The sequence below is a fragment of the Rousettus aegyptiacus genome, unplaced genomic scaffold, assembly GCF_014176215.1.
Source record: "Rousettus aegyptiacus isolate mRouAeg1 unplaced genomic scaffold, mRouAeg1.p scaffold_m13_p_9, whole genome shotgun sequence".
NCBI lineage: Eukaryota > Metazoa > Chordata > Mammalia > Chiroptera > Pteropodidae > Rousettus > Rousettus aegyptiacus.
In genome coordinates, this window is record NW_023416312.1 from 75,366,200 (window position 1) to 75,370,986 (window position 4,787).

The 4,787-nt window shown below is 30.6% G+C and overlaps 1 pseudogene; it reads right to left on the reverse strand.

The window, feature by feature from the left end:
• Positions 1 to 2,351: 2,351 nt before the first annotated feature.
• On the reverse strand, positions 2,352 to 2,811 carry LOC107504247 (annotated as a pseudogene).
• Positions 2,812 to 4,787: the final 1,976 nt, after the last annotated feature.

Here is a 4,787-nt window from a genome sequence, read left to right on the forward strand (position 1 = left end):
CACAAATGGCAGTATTTCATCTCTTCTTATGGCTGAGTAATAGCCCACTGCTTCTTTATCCAATCATCTATCATAGGACATTTCAAGTTCTCCCATGTCCTGGGCATTGTGAATAATACTACTATGAACAGTGGTGTGCAAATATCTTTTTAAATATGGGTTTTCCAGTCTTTGAGATAAATACCCAATAGAGGGATTGCTGGATCATATAGATCAATTCTTAGTTTTTTGAGGAAACTCCATACTGTTTTCTATAGTGGCTATAACAATTTGCAGTCCCACCAGCAGTTTATATGAGGGTTCTACTTCTCCTCCTTTTCTTCAACATTTGTTATTACTTGTCCTGTTGATGACAGCTATTCTAACCTCTCTTATTTTTAATATCGCTTCTGTCATATTTTTTCACATCTTTGAACTCTTCCACTAGTCAATATTTTATTATTGTGCCTATATTACTCTCCTTTATTACATTTTCTATTAAACCATAAGTAAAATAAGTATACTAAATTGATATAAAAAAAAAGGACTGAAAAACCAGAATCTTACACCTGTCTTTTTTTTTGACCCCGGATAAAGAATATAATGTCTCCATATCACCTTAAATTTAGAAAAGAAGATTAAATGAGTTGAATTATGTAAAGTATTTAAAGTAGTGCCAAAACATAGCAAGTGTTCAGTGAATGTTAGCTGCTATTAAGAAAGTCGTGTAAACAAATCATTTCCACACTGTACTTCTAAAAACTGTTTTACTTTCTTTCCCATTGCTTATCATGAGGGCTTGGGAAACAAGTTTATATGTTTCTAGAAAAAAAATTGTGGTTTTGATAAAAAGAGAATTGATGTGTTTAAGATAAATTTTAAAATATACATTTTATGTAATTTTTAAATTTTATTTTCAATTACAGTTGACATTCAATGTTATTTTTTATCACTATCTTGTAGAGCATAAAGATTAGACATTGATATAATTTATGAAGTGATATCTTTGATTAGTACTCACCAGGCACTATATATAGTTATTACAATATTATTGACTACATTTTCTATGCTATATTTTACATCTCCATGAATATTTTGTAATTACCAACTTGTACTTCTTAATACCTTCACCGCTCTGTATCTATGAGTCTGTTTCTATTTTGAATGTTCATTTATTTTGTACTTTGAATTTCACATTTAAGTGGATAATACTGTTTTTGTCTGACTCTGTCTGACTTATTTCACTCAACATAATACCTCCTAACTCCATCCGTGTTGTCACAAATGATGAGATTTCATTCTTTTTTATGGCTGAGTAATATTCCATTGTGTATACGTACCATCTCTTCTTTATCCAATTGTATATTGAGGGGAACTTAGGTAATTTCATGTATTGGCTATTGTGCATGGCACTGAAGTGAACATAAGAGTGCATGTATCCTTTCGAATTAGTGTTTTGGTTTTCTTTGGATAAATACCCAGAAGTGAAATTTCTGGGTCAAAATGTAGTTCTATGTTTAATTTTTCGAGGAAATTTCAAAATTTTCCATAGTGGATGCATCAGTGTGCAATCCCATCAAAAGCACACTAGGGTTCACTTTTCTTCACATCTTTGCCAACATTTGTTTGTTAATTTATTGATGATAGCCATTCCAACTGTGTGAGGTGATCTCATTGTAGTTTTAATTTGCATATCACCGATGATTAGTTTAATTGAGCTTCTTTTCACATGTCTATTGGCCATCTGTATATCTATTGGAGAAATGCCTAGTCAGATTCTCTATCTATTATTTAAATTTGGAATTTTTTTTTGGTATTGAGTTATATGAGTTCTTTGTAAATTTTGGATATTAACCCCTTATCAAATGTATCATAGACAAATATCTTTTCCCATTAAGTAGGTTGTCTTTTTGTTTTATTGATGGTTTTCTTTGCTACATTAAAAAAAAACTTTATGATTTGATGTAGTCCCATTTACTTATTTTTTTTTCTTTTTTCTCCCTTGCCTGAGGGGATACATCAGAAAAAAAATATTACTAAGACCAATGTCAGAGAGTTTGCTGCCTATATTTTCTTCTAGAAATTTTATGATTTTGAGTCCTATATTTCAGTTTTTAATCCATTTTGAGTTCATTCATGTACATAGTGTAAGATGAAGTTCCACTTTCATTTTTTGCATGTATTTATCTAGTTTCCCCAGCACTATTTATAAAAAAAGACCATCTTTACTCCATTGTGTATTCTTGCGTTTTTTGTCATAGATTTAATGACTATACAGGTGTGGACATTGATCTTTGTGCCTATTTTGTTTTGTTGTTGTCACTGTTGTTGTTGTTGTTGTTAGTTCATTTCTTTTATTAACCCATATACAATTACTTGTCTTCTGGTTTGTTGAAGCAATAGTTCAGACAACATTTGCCACAATAATGTCTGTCAAAGTGGCGGGCCATGAAAACTCCAGCATCACGTTCACCTGAAGGATATTCCAGAAGATGGCAACTGATTTAGCTTTTCTCATGCTCTTTATGTTATTTTAGGATGGCCAGTTTAAACTTTGCTCTCTTATGCTTATTTTCCTCAAGAGTGGTATAAGACTTCTTTTTCCTTTTCTAAGTACCACCACGAAGTCTCAACACAAGATAAAAAGTGAACTACTTTTGAATTTTGTAGGCAAAGTATGTCCATATTTCACTTGCCAACAAAGATTATTCTGTTGATCAAGAGAAATTTCTTCCTTATCCTGAAACTTGGCCTGTACATTTTCTATTGTATCTGAGGTTTCAACCTCGAGAGTGATGGTCTTTCCCCTCAGCTTTTCACAAAAATTTGCATCTTAGCAGGGATTGCAATTAAGATGGCAGATTGGAAAGCTGTATGCGTCTGTTTTTGTGGTGGCATGATGTTTTAATTACTATAGCCTTGCATAGGCATGGGTTTACATGTGGACTCTCTATTTTGCTCCATCAATCTCTATGTCTATTTTTATAACAGGGCCATGCTGTTTTGATTACCATAGCCTTGTAGTAAAGTTTGATAGAAGGTGGGGTGATAACTCTGACTTTGTTGCTGTTTTTCAAGATTGTTGTGGCTATTTGAGGTCTTTTATAATTCCATATAAATTTTTAGATTATTTCATCTAGTTCTGTGAAAAATGAATTGGAATTTTGATGGAATTGCATTGAATCTTAAGATTGTATTGGGTAGTATGAACATTTTAAATATGCAAATATTTACCATCTATGTATTTGTATCTTCTTCAATTTCTTTCTTTAATGACTTATAATTTTCCAAGTACAGGTGATTTTTCTCCTTGGTTAAATTTATTCATAAGTATTTTAGCTTTTTTGATGTAATTGTTAAAGAGATTGCTTTCTTAGTTGTTCTTTCTGATAATTCACTATTGGTGTATAAAAATACATTCAACATCCAAATATTAATTTTGTATTTGGCTACTTTACTGACATCATTTATCTGTTCCAATAGTGTTTTTGGTGGAATCTATAGGGTTCCCTACATATAGCATCAGGTCATTTACAAATAATGACAGTTTCACTTTTTCCTTTCCAATTAAGATGCCTTCTATTTCTTTTTCTTGTCTGACCGCTGTGGCTAGGACTTCTAAAATTATATTGAATTAAATAGTGAAAGTAAACATCCTTGTTTTCTTCCTTATCTTAAGGAAAACATTTTCGAGGATTTTCTCATTAAGTATAATATTAGTTGTGGGTTTTTCATGTATAGCTTTTATTATTTTGAGGTATATTTCCTTAATTCGAACTTCATCACGGGTTTTTATTGAAGCGGATGCTGTTTTTTTACAAACTATTTTTCTACATTGATTAATATGTTCATGTAATTTTTATCCTTCATTTTAATTATGTGGTATATCATTTTAATTTATTTGAAAATAGTGAACCATCCTCACATCCCTAGAATAAACCCTACTGAATAGTGATGTATAATCTTTTTAATATATTGCAGAATTCAGTTTGCTAATGTTTTGTTGAGAATTTTTGCATCTATGTTCTTCAGAGATAATTGGCCTATAATTATTTTTGGTAAAGTCTTTGTCTTGCTTTGAAATCAAGGCAATATTGGCTTTTTAAAATGATGTTTGGAAACTTTCATCATCTTGACTTTTTTGGAATAGGTTGAGAAAGATAAGTATTAATTCTTTTTTAAATGTTGTTAAGTTCACCTGTGAGGCCATCTATTTTGTATTTGTTGGAAGTTTTCTTGATTATTGATTTAATTTCATTAGTAGTAATCAGTTTGTTCAGTTTTTCTGTTTCTTCTTGATTCAGACTTGGGAAATTTTATGTTTCTAGGAATGTATTCATGTCTTCCAGATTGTCCAATTTTTTGACATATAATTGCTCATGGTATATTCTTGTAATCTTTTGTTTTTCTATGATGTCAGTTGTCACTTCTGCTTCATTTCTGATTTTATTTATTTGGACTCTCTCTCTCTCTCTCTCTCTCTCTCTCTCTCTCTTCTTCTTCTTCTTCTTCTTCTACTCCCTTTTTGGTTTTTGGTGAGTCTTGTTAAGGCTTTATCCGTTTTGTTTATTTTTTCAAAGAACCAACTTTTGGTTTCATTTATTATTTATTTTTTGTAAAATTTTTTAGATTATATTTTGTTTGTTTTCACTCTGATTTTTATTATTTCCCTCTTTTTACTTCGTACTTTGCTGTTTTTTTATTTTTTCCTAGTTTTTTTTTTTAAGTTTAAAGTTAGATTGTTTATTTAAACTTTTTATTTATTTTTTCTTGTAGTAGGCTTGCATTACTATGAACTTTCCGCCCCC